Source organism: Furipterus horrens, unplaced genomic scaffold (genome assembly GCF_987537825.1).
Source record: "Furipterus horrens unplaced genomic scaffold, mFurHor1.1.pri manual_scaffold_3, whole genome shotgun sequence".
Lineage (NCBI taxonomy): Eukaryota > Metazoa > Chordata > Mammalia > Chiroptera > Furipteridae > Furipterus > Furipterus horrens.
In genome coordinates this window covers 151369998-151385980 of record NW_028327173.1, presented here as the reverse complement: position 1 = coordinate 151385980, position 15983 = coordinate 151369998, and the positions used below count along the sequence as shown (strand labels likewise).

General features: G+C 38.7%; 1 pseudogene; it reads left to right on the top strand.

Moving 5' to 3' along the window:
• Positions 1-3229: 3229 nt before the first annotated feature.
• LOC150016426 (large ribosomal subunit protein uL3m pseudogene) lies at positions 3230-3770 on the top strand (annotated as a pseudogene).
• The last annotated feature ends 12213 nt before the right edge of the window (positions 3771-15983 follow it).

Genomic DNA, 15983 nt, shown 5'->3' with positions numbered 1-15983 from the left:
AAAATTAAATGAAAAACCTGACAATAGCAAATGTTGGTGAGGATGAGGAGTGATCTTCCATACTTTTCTCATGGAGACATAAAATGATATACAGGATCTATGATAGAAAATGGTAGTTTCTATCATAGATCCCTTAACCCACCAAATCCATTTCTAGGTATATACCTAAGAGAAATGATGAATATCTATTAGTATTCTTATACAATTTTTTTTGTGGAGAATGTTGTTGACTCAATAGCCTTAGTGCATGGAAGTTCCTCAGCAAGATGACAGCAAGGAAGTTCTGGTGCCACCTATTTGGGGAAAGAGTTAAAGCTAAGGATCCCCCTTTGGAAATCTTTATCATTACCCAGCTATCAAGAATAGTAGAAAGTTAGAATGATGTTTTTAAAAAAGAAAACTGATACTTGTTGAGCACTTCGTATATGACAGGCACTGTGTTATATGGTTAATCTTATTTTTACTTGCACTTTTTATGGGGCAGACCTGGAAAAGACACATATCACTTTTTAAAAAATATTTTATTTATTTTATTTTAGAGAGGGGGTAGGGAGGGAGAAAGGGAGGGTGAGAGACAGCAATATGTGAGAGCTACATCAATTGGTTGCCTCTCACACAGCGCCGATCAGGGACCTGGCCTGCAACCCAGGCATGTGCCCTGACCAGGAATCAAACGAGTGACCCTTCAGCTCACAGTCCAGCATTCAATCCACTGAGCCACACAAGCCAGGGCAGTGCATAACACTCTTTAATATTATATTGGCCAGAACTCAGCCAGAAGGTCTCATCTAACTGCAAGCTATATGCCCCAAGGAAGGAGAGGAGGACTCTCAAAACCCAACAAAACAGAGATGTTATACCTATGATGACATCTAGAATATGATATAGCTCTTTAAAACAAACCAGGTACTTATTGATATAATGAAAATACCAAATAAAATTAAATTAGAAAGGAGAAGAAAGTAATAGGCATAAATGGATCACAACTAGGTAAGAATATATGTATACTGTTAATCAAAAGGATCATTACATTTTAATATCTAAATTTCAATGCAGAGAGAGAGAGAGAAAGGAGCATAAACTTGGTCCATAATTGGGCTTAATCTGAAATGGGGGTCACAGGAGTCAAAGGTTCCTGTTCTAGTTACTGATGGCTGTGTAACAAACTACCTCCAAACCATTTTATGAGTCATAAATTTAAGCAGCACTCACCTGGAGAAATCTGTTCTATTAATGGAGGACATATGGTGTTCATCTGGCAGATGGAGTGTTCTGGAGGGTCCAAGATGGTTTCATGCATATGTCTAGTATCTTGGCTAGAAGACCAAGGTAAGTGGGAACTGCTGACTAGAGCATCTATACATGGCTTCTCTAGCATGGTGGCCTCTGGGTAGATGGACTTCTTACATAACATCAGGATTTTTGGAAATCAGGGGTCATTATATTTATGAGTACCTCAGAAAAAAATAGACCTTAAATGGAAAACTATCACAGAAAAAAAAGAAGGACATTTTAATGAGGAAATGTCAATTCACCAGGAAGATATAACAACAATAAATATATATGTACCCAACATCAGCGCACTTAAATATGTCAAGCAAGCTGACAGAACTGAATGGAGAAATAGACAGCAATACAGTAATAGTAGAAGACTTCAGTTTCCCACCTTCAATAATAGAGCATCCTAACAGAAGATCAACAAGGAAACAGAGAATTTAATAACACCATAGATCAAACTGACCTAATAGACACATACAGAACAGTCCATCCAACAGCAGAACACATGTCCTTCTCAAGGATACACTGCTCTTTCTCCAGGAAGAGGTCACATGCTAGGTCACAAAACAAATCTTAACAAATTTTAAATGATTGAAATCATACCAAGTATATTTTCCGACCACAATGGAATAAAATTAGAAATCAACAATAAGGGAAAACTGGAAAAATCAAAAATATGCAGAAATTAAACACACTCCTGAACAACCATTTGGTCAAAGAATAAATCAAAAAATGAAATTAGAAAGAACCTCAAGACAAACAAAAATGAAAACACAACATTCCAATACTTATTCTGCAGTCAGTACTTAGTACCAAAGCAGTACTAAAAGGGCAATAAACGCCTACATTAAAAAAGAAGATCTCAAATAAACAACATAATTTTATACTTCAAACTAGGAAAAACTCATCCAAAGTTAATAAAAGGATGGAAATTTAAAAAATTAAAGCAGAGATAAATGAAATAGAAAAAGAAAATAGAAAAAAATCAACAAAACTAAGAGTAAATATTTTAAAAATATAAAGAAAATCACAAACCCTTAGAGTCAGTAAGGTAAAAAGGAATACACAAATAAAATCAGAACTGAAAGAAGAGATTTTACAATTGATGTCATAGAAATTTTTTAAAAAATCCTAAGAGGCTTTCAGGAACACTTACATATCAACAAACTGTATAAACTAAAAGAAATAGTTTACAACCTACTAAGACTAAAGTATGAAGAAATAGAAAGTCAGAAAAGATCTATAACTAGTATGGATATTGAGTCAGTTATCAAAACTCTCCTAACAAAGAAAACCCCAGGATCAGATGGTTACCTGGTGAATTCTGCCAAACATTTGAAGAATTAATGTCAATCCTTTTCAAATTCTTCCAAAAAAAATTAAAGAAAAGGGGGTGCTTCCAAATTCATTCTATGAGGCCAATAGTACCCTGAAAACAAAGTCACCACAAGAAAACAAAATTACAGGCCAATATCCCTGATAAATATAGGTACAAAAATTCTCAACAAAATACTAGCAAACTGAATCCAACAGCACATTAAAAAGATCACATACCATGATCAAATGGGATCTGTCCCTGTGATGCAAGGATGGTTCAACATATGAAAATCAATTAATGAGATACACCCCATTAACAGAATATAAAATAAAAATTGTATGATCAATAGATGCAGAAAAATCATTAGACAAAATTCAACACCTTTTCATGACAAAACCAAAAATGCTCTCAACAAAGTAGGGATAGAAGGAGAGTCCCTCAACATAATAAAGGCCAACAAGTATTTGGCAAGATTGTAGAGAAATTGGAACTCTTGCACAGTGTTGGTGGGAATGCAAAATGGTACAATTGCTAAGGAAAAGAGTATGGGAGTTCCTCAAAAACTTAAAACTAGAACTACCATAATATCCAGCAATCCCACTTACTAAATAGCTATATCTATATTGGAATTTTATGGAGAACAAATTGCCTCCAAAACAAAAAGTTAAAATCTATAACAGATAATGTTGCAATAAAGCCAGGATTCCTCTTTTTGCTGTTCATTGTCACCCAGGACAGCATGTGAATGTCACAGCAAAAAACTATTAGTAGAAGTTCTCAAGGCATCATGAAAAGATGGGAATTTAAAGGCCAGCCTGCTACTTATGGTCAAACAAAAACCCACAGGAGACCTGGGGCTGTTTCAACCTGTGATGTTGGCAGAGTCTAGCCTGAAACTAAAATGCCTGTGAAAATGAGAAGCATAGATAGGGCAGCATACACACAGAAAGTATGAACACAAAGGACAATATAATCTATGTAAATGGCTCCATACCTGGACATAAAAATTGTTCAATAAATACCAGAGATTCTAAACTGCCTTCAGATAAGGATTTCTGTAAAAATTTTCCATTCCTTACATATTTTTCCTGATGAAGATGAAGAGGGCCTACCAGAAGGCTTTTGTGATGAAAATATGTGTCAACCCAGCATGCCTTCCATTACATCTGCCTAACCTGACTGGACAGGGCAGAATGTTGATAAGCCAGAACACTAAGATATCAGGAAATATATTCTACTTTCTCAGTCATAATAATACCACTCTTGTCATCTTTGTCAAGGGCATAACTACATCACTCATATAACTGAATTCTGTTAGAAAAACCACTGTTTAAATAAATCAATTAAGTAGATTGAATATGCCAAATTTAAATGGACTGGCAGTTTATATATTAGCAAAATCTCTGTAATATGTGGAATTCATTCTTTTTACTACAAATTTCATAAGTTATCTTAAGGTGTGTATAAATTTAACTTCTCTCATTAAAAACAAAAGGTAGGTAAGTTCTAGAGATTTGCTGTACAATATTGTACCCATAGTCAACAATACTGTATTGTTCACTTAAAATTTTGTTAAGCAGGTAAATCTCATGTTGTGTTCTTTCCACAATAAAGTAAAATACAAAAAAAACTGAATTGCTAAAAGTATTCGAACAAGTATCAGGGTTAGTAAGGCCTCCAAAGAAAGAGACAGAGACCTTGAATCATCAGGTACTGAATATGGGGATCTGAATCCCACATACCCTTGGTGACATCTGCTCAAAACCAAGCAGAAGAAGGAAATCTAGCAACGTAAAAAGAAACATGAATCAGACTTTTGGTCAGCTCTGTGGTGATATATAGTCACGATAGTGGAGCAACTCAATGCACAAACTTCCCTTTTGTAATAATACTAAGGAGCTGAGAACCAGTGAATTTCCTCACTATAAGTCAGTGTAAGATCCTGACCCTAGTACATAACACAATACTATCACACTTGGCTCTTCCATGGCAAAGAAAAGAAAGAGAAACATTCAAAATCACTTCAACTTTGAACCTGCAGAATATTCCATACACCTTTATGTTCAATGCATGCTCCTAGAAAAAAATCAAACAGTATAGAGAGACATAAAAATATATAATAAATAATAAAATCTCTCTTTTCTCCACTTTGATATCCTCCCAGTTTAGTACACATATATACTGATATACCTATACACACACACACACACACACACACACACACACGAAACAAATGGTATTATCCTAACTATATAATAGCATTCTGCAATTTGTTTTTCTTACTTAAAATCTGTATAGATGTACTTAATTTTTTCTATTGACTATTTAAGAACTCGATGAATACTTTTAACTTTACTTCTCTCTTATATTTTAAAACTTGTCTTAATTTGTAGATGTAATACTTGCCCATGTTTTTAAAATCCAGACTGTACAGAAGTGTCTAAAATGGGAAACAAAAATCTTCCACCACCCATCCCCACCAACCCCACCACTCCCACACCCATTAGTCACAGGTTTTATGAACAGTTTCTGTTTTAAGTTCTACTGTTGATTGCCACTGAAACTGTATGTGATGTATTTATATTTCTTTTTCTTAATTTGTCAACTATAGATGTTATCTCTTGACTGCTCGTGGTAAAATTTTTGGAATGTCTGGTTTAAATTAATAAATTGAACATATAGATAAAAATGAAATATGGCATTTGGCTATTGAACAGTCTCAGTCTGCTGCTAATAATTAGTCATCTTTTGTGGCTGCTACAAATAAGATTTTAGTTATAGAAATATAGTTTAGTAATAGCTTGGATTTACCTACAGATAAATTTCTCCAGGAGAAGGAATACCTCAGTTCATATCATGGTCCTGCTGCCAATTAACTTAGTGACTATAATAAACACATTACCTAACTTCATGTTACCCTAGTTTCTTATCTCATCAAATAGGAATAATAACTATCTCACCGATCTGAAAGAAAATCAAATCAAGCCTTTAAAAACAACCAGTAAACCACAGGGGTATCATTAGTGCCTTTTCCTTTAGCCATCTCTGTCATTCCTGGAGCTGGTGCTGGCCAAACAGAGAGTTGGACAGAGAGGCCAAACCTCGGCATCAGGAATCCTCATGGTACCCTGCTGCTCCTCAGATTTCAACCCTACAAGATCTGATAGGATGAGGGTGCCAGCAGGAGTGTGAGCTGAAGCAATAGTGCAGAGCTTCTAAAGCAAACCCAGAAACTGGAAGCAGGAGAAACAGATGCCTGTAGCCACTGGTGGCAGCAAGAGAGACACCATCACCCCCTTCCCCAGCCACACCTGAGTAGGATTTAAGTGCCTGACTTGGAGACAGGGAGTGCAATGGGAGAAGCCGATGGGTATAGGTATCAGATGTCTTAAGTCTTTGAGATGGTTCCTGGAACTAGATCCTGGGACAGAGAGCAGAAGGGAAGAGAGGAGCTCCTGGCTACAGACAGGATTATGTCATTGCTCTGGGCAACTACGTCATTGCTCTGGGCAACTACTACAGTCCAGGAGTACAAGAGTCATATGGGAGAGCTCAGAGACAGAAGCCTCCAGAGTCCTCATCTGCTCCCTTGAAGTGAGTTTTCATTCTCTAAAAATGAGTTCTCTTGCACTAACTCATCAGTGGACACATGAGGAATGTTTGTTCTGTAATTAATCTAAACATGTCCATAGAATACAGTGGCTAATGGTCTCCTGTTAAGGATAGCACTTCATAGTTCTAGAGTGCACCCTCTTGCTGTGAGTCAGTAAGTAGTCTGATTTTGTCAGACTATAGCCTTGTTCTGGAGGTCTTGGGCAGATCAAGCTTTAACTGTGCTATGTGCTGAATAATGGCAAGTTCCATCAGAGATATGGCTGGATGGGGAGGGAACAAGTGTAAGGTCCACTCAGACTTAAAATGAGAGAATAAGCCATCCTCTGAGAGTGATTCCAGCAAAAGTTCAATGCAAAGGAAAGAATCAGTTATCTGTCAGAGTAAAGTAGGAAGCTGTGAGTAAACAAAGTTTGAGGGTACTCCAAGATACTCTGGGAGTATTATTAGGGAGGTGGGACTTTATTGGAGTTGTAATTTAGTAAGTGGAAATCTAATCAATTGTTTTCAGAGAAAGATGTAGAAACAGAAATGGTTTAGTCATTTTGTACTGTTAATAGAACAGTAATCTTCTGCGTAACACATTGGTATGTTGCAAAAATAGCAGTAATCATAGCAATATAGTAGTGAGGTGATATTCTGGATTTAGTCACAGATAAAATCCTACAGGAGCACTGGACTAAGAGCCAGAATATTGAGTTTCTATCCAGCCTAAGGCAGCTTAGAGAAAGCTAAAGTCTTTCCAAATAAGTCTGAGGAATGGGAGCTCTGCCAAGTCCCACAAGAAGTGAATCTTGGTGGAAATGACCCCAGACCATGGAGCCATTAAGCTCAGAACCTATCGCTAACTCCCCTTGCTAGGATTCAGGTGTACACAGCAGTTTTAAATCAAATTAGCTTTCCATGTTGTATTCCTGGTTAAGGCAACTTGAATATCCAGGCTACCTATTTTTATTTCTCTCTCTAAGTTGCTGTCATTTTCTTTATATTTTTAAATTTTATATTATGAAAAATTTCAAACACATAGAAGTAAAGAAAAGAGTATAATGAATATATATATAACATATATAATGTATAACGAATAGTATAAAATACCCATTAACCAGATCCAATCATTATCAAGATTTTCCCACAGTAAAGATTTTGCCTTACTAAAAACTAAAATATTTTAAAGCAAATGCTAAACCCTAGTCATTTCATCCTCTCTTACTTCACTATGAATCTCTAAAACATATCTATACTTTCTTACATACCCACAATATTCCTTTCTGTATTTATTAGTTTCTGTGAGCCAAGTTAATGGGAGATGAATGCATTCTCAGGATGCCTACAAAGTCAATTTTCTGACTCTTGATGCACAGTGAATTCACTGAGGTAAATGCCACTGTGAGGACTCTTCTAGTCACCAGGATCCCTTTGTCTGAACATGACTTTAATAACTGAAGTACAACAATCCAGGTCCCTGAGCTTCTCACATGAATAAGTCTGCACATACTTGTGTACACACGCCCTCACTGTGAACACACATGAACACACTAAAAAAACTAAGTGAAGTAACCCTTTCTGCACAGTAAAACAGTCAGTCACTGTAGCAATTCTGGTAGGCTGCAAGTGGCGATGCTACCTACACAAAGAAACAAAAATGCAAAGGTAATATCTATGCTGACTTGAAAAGGAGCAAAATGAGAACATCAGAAAGCTAGTAAAGTACCAGCTTGTGCAGAAGGAAACTGAAAACTAGATGGCAAAATTCAGCTGGTCTCAAGTCATCACTTCTATTTCAGTATATAAGAACCTCATTAATCTACCCCTGGCTTCCACATCATACCCAATGTCCTCCTCCTGACCACAGGCCCAGGGTAGTGATTTCATAGGAAGTCCTTCTCTTTTTCTTCCTTTCTCTCCATCTTCCCTACCTACATACACCATCCCAAATGCCTCCTCCACTAATTCCCCAATGTTTTAATTTTAAAAACTAAGAACACATTACATTTCTTTGGCCTAATGTGTACAGTACATTGCATAGTGTCTGGTATACAGCATCTGCTATGGTCTAAATGTTTCTTTCCTCCTCAAATTCACATGTTAGAATCTTAATACCCAATGTGATGGTGTTTGAAGGTAGAGCCATTGGAAGGTGATTAGGTCATGAGGGTAGACCCATCACAAATGGGGTCAGTACCTTATAAAAAAGACCCCAAAGAGCTCCCTAGTCCCTTCCACCATGTGAGAACATAGTAAGAAGGTGCTGGTGATGAATAAGGAAGAGGGTTCTCACCAGAATACAACAATGCTGGTGACTTGCTTGATCTTGGGACTTCTAAGCATCCAGAGCTATAAGAAATAAATTTCTGTTGTTTATATGCCACCTAGTCTGTGGTATAGCAACCTGAACACAGCCTGTTCAGAAATATTGGGTGGATGGATGGGTGGGTAGATGAATAGATGGATAAATGAGTGATTTGGATGAAAAAGTAATACTTCAGGACCCACCTGAGTTCTCATGGAACTCAACTATGACATTGAGGAATCATTCTCCAAAGTGGGTAACCAGTAATAACAACTGGATGTTCACCCAGATTAGAAAAGTGAGAGGTGAAACGCACACACCTTCCCAACACCATCACCAACCACTAAGCAGAAGAATAAGGAAAATGTCAGAGTGGAAAGATGACAGGCACTTGGCTGGGACAAACCTTAATGCAAATCTTTAGTCCACAGTTTCTAGTTGTGTAAATTTAAACAAATTGTTTTTAAAATTTAATTTTCCCATGTATGAATGGGAGTAACAGTGTCTACCATGCAGTGTTGTTATAAAGATTAATTAACTAATGTATATGAACAGTCCATTTGTTATATGCTCAAAATATTATAATTTTTATTACACAGTATTTATTATCATTAAGAAATCTCCAGCCCTGGCTGGTGTGGCTCAGTGGATTGAGCACTGGCCTGCAAACTGAAAGGTCGCTGGTTCATTTCCCAGCCAGGGCACATGCCTGGGTTGTGGGCCAGGTCCCCTGTGGTGGTGCATGAAAGGCAATGGATAGATGTATCTCTCATACATCAATGTTTCCCTCCCTCTCTTTCTCCTCCTCTTCCCCTCTCTTTAAAAATAAATATATAAAATCTTTAAGAACTGTTTTTACAAAAGAAATCTCTGGAAGGAACATGGAAAGTTATGTTTACTTGTGAAATGGGCAGGCTAAACACTTAAAATTAAATTGAGAAGGATGGCAAAATGGTATCTTGAAAGAGAAAAACTTGACAAATCAAATTTTGAGGAGCAAATACCATGTACATAAAGACACTGTTTAATATTATCCACCTTGAGACCTTACAAAAACCTTTGCCAGGTTTCCAAAGAAAGGCTGAAATAAAAGTTGCTTGAGACTGGAACATTTTGTAAGAATCAGGAACTAGCTCAGAAGGAAATACAGTGGGTAGCGCCTGTTGATTCCAGTGGCAGGGGTGGGGGGCACTGTGGAGAGCAGGACCAATAAAATGGCATTGGTCTGATCAAGATAGCATAAAGTATATAAAACAAAGTGGAGTCACCTGTGTCAACTAAAATGGCTTTCAGTCAGCATGACACTGATTCAAGAGGAAAACTACCTAAGTCACTCTAGACACATCTGGCAAGGGGACACACATAAGATATCTACCCATGTGATCAGAACAGACATGTCTGGCAAGGAGACACAGCTAAGATATCTGCACGTGTGATCAGAATGGCCATGTCTGCAAAGCAGGACCACCCATGGATAGGCTCCTGGGGAAATTCCACTCTTGTCAGCAGGGGTGTCAAACAGAACAGCCATGTACCACCCATAGGTTCCTGGACAAATTCCACACTTGGCATCAGGGGTGCCAAGGTGTTTATCGAAGAGACCCAGAAGGATGGAGTACACCATTTTCAAGGTATAACTGAGGCAGGTTCCAGACCACTGCTGAGGCAGTCGAGCTCCACATGTCAGAGTGCTGCTCCATGCCATGCTGATCTCCCTTGGGATTGGCCACTGGGGGCTCTGCCCTGCTGGACTGAGGACTTCATCTGCTCTGATGTCCACCTGGCTCCAGAAATCTTTCCTTGAAAGACGCTGCCAATTCCTCTGCCCACCGTGCTTTTTGCCGGACCTGCAGACTGAGACTCTGGGAGTCAGGTTCGTTATCCCCCTTCGATTACTGTGTGTTTGTGTGTTACAATTCTCTTAGGTTGTTAGAGTGTGACTAGGATATTAATGCATATTGATGTTCTTCTTTGAGTGAAACTGCATCAATAAAACCCAAGTGAATAGCATAGTTACTGTGTATGACTCTTGTCTATTCCTTGGCATCAGGCTGCGCAGCAGGCAGCTAGCCAAGCAGCTGCCCTGTTGACTTATAGGAAAGACTATATCACAAACATATGCTCGTGACAGGGAGAACTAGAGGACCCAAGTGACAGCCTTAGGGAAGGCAGCAAGTGTATGAAGGGCATGGTAGTCACATTGCTAACCCTGGATTTCTCTGAAGAAACAGTACAGTTCTCAGGAAGGTGGAGTCCTGTGTGCTTAAGGAATCTGGGTAAGTGGTAGTTAGGCCTTAGGCCATGGACTTGACACCAATGAGAACAGGGGGAAAGGGGAACTAACATTAATCTAACAGTGACTGGAGCAAGTCACATGCCAGGCACATTATCTCATTTAAGTCGCCATAACCCAATTATAGTAGTTATTACCTCCATTCTACAGAGGAGGAAACCGAGGCTCAAAAAGATCATATAATTCATCTAAGTTCCCTCTGCTAGTAAGGGGAGAGGGCTGTCACAGTAATGCCTTAGCCAATAGGCTGAGGTCTAGTGGCTCCAATTCCTCCACTCAACAAATGTCAATTGAGCATCTACTGTGTGCCAGGCACAGGGCCAGGTGCAGGAGATACAGTGACCAACAAAGATACAGTCTCCTACTCACATGGAATGTAGGACCTAACAGGGAGTTAGAGGCAGCCTTTAGTCAAATAATGCCACTAATAAAAATAAAATTACAAAGTGAGACATGAGTGCATGTAACAAATGGACTCCTCTAGACTTGTGGTACAATGGGTGCCATGAGGGAGTGGCTCTAGAATTTACCTAGAATTAACTAGGTAAAGGAGTGGTAAAGAAAGGTATTTTAAATGAGGCAACTGCATATACAATGGTTGAGGTCAGAGCCCCAAACAATGCAAGTTCATAGTGGCTTCAGCTCAAGTGAGGGACAGGGTGAAGACACAGTCAAATTTCCATTCTGAAAAGCCCAAGGTATTTTTACAGGATCCACTGGGAGGTGTGGGCAGCCACAAAGCAGAGCCCTCTGGTGGGCTGTGGGTCCCCAGCTACACCTCACCTTTATGAGGACAGTTGGGATGTCTAACTACAGCTGCCTTAATAGTATGTTAGGAAGCAAGGATTCATGGAACCAAGTAAAGAGCTTCAAGCCCCCATGCTAGTGCAAAGCTCACTAAGAGGTATGCACATGATCTGAAGGAGTAAATGCATTAAAATCTGAACAACACATCCAACTAAGATGGTTCTAGACCAGGGTCAGCAAACTATAGCCGTCGACCCAAGTCCAGCCCGTGCCTGTTTTTGTGCAGCCACAAGCTAAGGGTGATTTTTACTTTTTTTTTTTTTTTTTTTTTTTAATGGTTAGGGGGGAAAATCTAAAGGAAGCAAATATTTATGAAATATAAAAATTTTATGATATTAACATTTCAGGGTCCATAAATAAGGTTTTATGGGATCACAGCCATATTCATTACTTACTATCATATATGGCTGCTTTCACAACACAACAGCAGAGTTGAGTAACTGCAACTCACACCAGGGTATTGCTGTAAAACTGATATTATCATATGGCCCTTTATAGAAAAAGTTTGCTGAGCTAGTCAGAAGAGCCTATAAATCTGACCATGTGATCAGACAACTGACAAATGAGCTTTAGTGGGAACAAGTGCCAAGTAATGCACTTTGTGATAAAAATATCCAAACTATTTATAAAATGAAGACAAGGCTCTGAGCTGTGAGAATGAAGCACAACTAGGAGGACCAAAGGCAGCTAGAGTAATATTAAGTGAATTTACTGCCCTAGACTATAAAAATCAATACAAATGGATGAAGCTGGTTATCTGTAGATTTCAACTGATTGGGCCTAAGGAATAATTTCAGGAAGACTAGACTATAATACAACTAGAAGAAAGGCTATACTGCTTTGCACTTTCACTTAAAAACTATATATAGATACAGATAATAACAGTCTTCATGTAATCCAGAGAAAAATTAGTAATAAAGATTTAGACTTTGGAATGTGTATACAGGACTACTGAAGGATGGGATATCATGTAGACTTTGTCTTATTCAACACTATAGCCTAGTTTCATAACTGAATATGATAAGCATTTGGATATTTGCTAAAGAAAGAAGGAATGGGGGGAAGGAAGGAGAAAGAAAGGAGAAGGGGGAAGGAAAAGGGAAGGAGGGAGGAAGAGGAGGAAGCAGCAGAGAAGGAGAAAGTTGGGCAGAATCTACAGGGTTTGAATGTTGAACAGGGCTTAACCAGATCCTGAGGATGAGGAAGAGCACCTTAGCAGAGAAACAGAAGCACGAAAGGCCGGAAGAGGCCATGAGGCCAGAACAATGTCATTTAAAAATCCCAGTCACCTTTGCTCTAGTTCTAAGGTAATTTGGTTTCTCATATCACTGGTCCTGTGAAGGGGGCATCCTGGGCAACAGGAAAGGCGTAGCCCCCAGGATAATTAATATATCAATGACATAGTAGTTTACTCAACCTCTTGGAGTAGTTTGGCATGGACTGATTTCCCCAGCCTGATCCTCAGGGGTAGTTACTGGACCTGCAAAGTTACAGAACTCGCTTGGGACCTCTATGACTCTCACAGGGTTGTGTCCTTCAGGCACCACCTGGGTGTGTCTGGCCTCCCTCTGGAACACTTTTGACCTCTTCCATTTCAATGTAATAGGAGTCATGCCCACAGAATTCTCTGAGAGCACCCAGCCCAGTTCGCTGCAGGATGCAAGAGGAACAAGGGGTCTTTCCCAGGAAAGATTCTCTCCCTTGCCCAGCCAGTATCAGGGCTACAATCTATTCTTGCTAAGAGGTAAACTCATCCTAGTGAACTGAATTTTCCATGTCCTGGAAATCCCTCTGTCCCAAGCAAACCAGGACAGTTTGTCACCCGCCAGACAGGTTCCTCATTTACAATGGGCCTCTTATCCTACTGTTCCCCAGACCTCACCTGGGTCTGCTCCAGAGGATCTGCTGCCTCACACCCACCACTTAGAATATTCAGAGCCACTCCTTCTGGGTCAGGAAAGGGGCAGCATGGGCTGGGTGAGTCACTGGGTCAAGGGTTAGGATCAGAAGAGATCAGGAGACTGAGGGGAAGGAGTTCCTAAGGCAACAGCTATTGGAGAGTTAGATCAAAGACTCCTGTCTTTTATCTGGTGTCTGAGTGTATTTCTGTGCATATACAATGAGGATTAAGTCAGGTAGCTGGTGTCAGGTAGAACTTTCAACATTTACAATGTTTGGAGATAATGAACTACTAAAGGGAAAGCTGCCTTAAACCCTATTTGTACATGAGCAGAATATGAGTTATTAAAATATAAATAACAAAGAGGAGAGTAAAACTTTGTTGGTCAATAAAAAAACAGTTGTAAAAATTACAGTAATTTATATTTAACTACCATGGTGCAGAGTGATTATGAGGCATTGTTGTGTCATGTAAATCACACACCAAGATCTTTGTGATTAGGGTACTAAGTATTCGTCAGTCATGTGTGCTCTGGTAGTAGGTTTAAAACCATTAAAGGTAATTTAGGTTGGCCTAATCTTGGAATTTTTGCTTCAGGGAAAATAGGGAGTTAAATAGTGGTGAACTTGTTACAGGGAGGACCAATACAAAAATACTTCTAAAAAATTATTGCCATCTTTATTTATTAAGAAATTCTGAGAAAAATTCAAAGTACTGCAGATTTTAATCTAATTAATCCTCACAATAACCCTGAAAGGGAACTCTTACACAATGGCTTTCATTGTTTAAAGCCACCAGTTGTTAGAGGCCACAAAAGAGTCACTTTGTCTGCAGTTGCTTCTCTGTCCTGGCTTAATTCATAAGTGTTACTATGTTCTTTAAAGTTAGTCTAGTATAAACATAAACTGACATTTAGTGCATTAATAATCTCTAATCATCGTGATACAAAATGATCCCACCACTAAGAATTTCTTAGAAATGACCTCATGCACCAGCTTAAAGAAACAGAAATGTTTGTTAGAGGGAAATTTAAAATTATAGATTAACTCTCTATGATTAAAATATTTTCATATAACAATCCATGCATAGTTGTGGGTTTCTGCTTGCTATGAGTACAATGTTAGGTGCTATGGACACAAAAACAGCTTAGGATAGAAATGAAGTAATAATTACAGTAACGTGTGTGGTGATGATCTAGAGATCTAAATGAGCCAGAACATGTAGTTAATAAACTGAGGACTAGAGTTTAGCAGTCCTAAGAAGGAACAGCTACAAGTGGAGGATTCTTGAAGACCAGCGTTTGCCCATACCCTTCCTTTGCAGGTTGGATCAGATGGCATGGTCTTTAATAACTCTCTCTAGTAAAGTAGGTAAGGGAATACTTTCACATACAAAATCTCATTCGTATAGTGTCCCCATGAAACAGGTAGGGAAAATATTATTTTCCACTTTTTACAGACAAGAAAATGAGCTCAGCAATAGTATACTGCTAGGAATCACAAGTGACTGGATAGCAAAGTTAGCACCTGACCCAAATTCTCCAAGTTCTCATGTAGTACTCCTGTCTATGATGAAGTATTCCCAAAGCATTTCCAAAGTAAGCCTTCCACCTTTATCTTCAAGTTCCCCCAGCCCAGTTACCAACTCCAGACTCCAGGGCTACTATGCTCAGTCCTTCACTCCATCCTACCAGGAACCACCTCTTCCTTTCTCTTTTTAGCCAGAAGAGAAATCCATATAAATGTTTTTGTTTTTTGATTCTTCTTTTCTTATCATTTTTTTCAATTACAGTCTCCAATACTATTTTGTATTAGTCTCAGGTGGACAACACAGTGGTTCCCCTTGATGTTTCAAGTACCCACGTGGCAGCATACCTAGTTATTACAATAGTATCGACTGTATTCCCTATGCTGTGCTTTGTACCACCATGACTATTTTGTAACTACCAATCTGTACTTCTTAATCACTTCACCTTTTTCATCCAGTCCCCCAACTCCCTTTCCACCTGGCAACCATTAATCTGTTTTCTGTATCCATGAGCCTGTTTTAATTTGTTTGTTTGTTTATTTTGTTCTTTAGAATCCACATATAAGTGAAGTCATATAGTATTTGTCTTTCTCTGAATGACTTATTTCACTTAGCATAACACCCTTGGGGTCCACCCAGGCTGTCACAATTGGTAAGATTTCATTCTTTTCTTATGACTAAGTAATATTCCATTGTACATACAGACAACTGCTTTTTAACCCATTCATCTTTGATGGGCACCTTGGGCTGCTTCCATATCTTGGCTATTGTAAATAATGCTGCAGTCAACATAAGGATGCATATATTCTTTCAAGTTAGTGCTTTGAGTTTCTCTGATACATACCTGGAAGTAAAGTCACTGAAGGAGGCAAGAACATACAATGGGGTAAAGACAGTCTATCAATAAATTGTGTTGGGAAAATTGAGCAGATATATGCAAAAAAAATGAAACTAGACC